This window comes from Gracilinanus agilis, chromosome 1, assembly GCF_016433145.1.
Source record: "Gracilinanus agilis isolate LMUSP501 chromosome 1, AgileGrace, whole genome shotgun sequence".
In the NCBI taxonomy this organism is placed as follows: Eukaryota; Metazoa; Chordata; class Mammalia; order Didelphimorphia; family Didelphidae; genus Gracilinanus; species Gracilinanus agilis.
The window spans coordinates 689,679,427-689,680,439 of record NC_058130.1 but is presented as its reverse complement, the minus strand read 5'-3'; positions in this window follow the sequence as shown (position 1 = coordinate 689,680,439).

Genomic DNA, 1,013 nt, shown 5'->3' with positions numbered 1-1,013 from the left:
GAACTCTCTACCCTTCAAATGCAAAGAGAGGAATAGGACTCTAGTGGCTGTGGATATTGATAAGGTGTTAGTTTTGTGGCTGGACTGATCTGACAGAAGAGTATAGACAAGTGAGAAATGAAGAGACAATTGACCTGGGTACATTCCTTCTAGTAGGATCTCACTAAGAATTAAAGAAGAAAAAGTCTTATTCTATGGACACTTTCCTAAAATTTAAAATTATTCCTTTATTTATTCCATTAAAACACACAGTTAACTCCCTCCCTCTTTCACTTACCCCCATTAGAAAAAATGCCATATGCCAAGAAGATATAAGTATATAAAAACCTTATCTTATTTCTATTCATAAGTTCTTTCCCTTGAGGAGGACATACACATCATTCTTCAAACAATAAATCTGTTGCTTTATGTAATATTCTCTTAGTTCTGTTGGTTTCATTCTTCAAAATTGCATGTAGGTCTTCCTGTTTTGCCAAAATTAACCTGCTCATCTTTTCTTATGGCCCAGTAGTATTCCATCATTTTCTAAGACTACATACAGATAAGCAGAAATGCAGTAAAGCCTCATCATCACCTCAAAAGAAAAGAATCCCTTGACAAGAACAATAGGACCAGAGCTATAACAAAGGTGAGCTTTGTTTCTGCCACAGAGGAAAAATGTGAGAAATCACTGTTCTTCTAAAACCTGGGTCACGATAGAGACAGATTTCTTTAGAAGAGAGTTTTGGCCTTGTTTGGGACTAACAGCACTTACCTGCCGAGAATCATCACCTGGGGAGCTCCAGTGAGCCACATCTGGAGATGCCTGCTGGGAACAGCAGGGAGAGGAGTCTGCCTTGTCAGAATTGTCACTTTAAGAATATGTGAAGATCTCTGGGAAAAAGGTTGATCAGCAGAAATGTTTGTTTTTCTGAAGATTCTATTTTGTGTTTTTTTCCTCTTATATGATTCAATAAAACTTTCTTTCCTTAAATATTTTGAATAATTCTTTTTATTTGCCAGAGAAGTTGGTG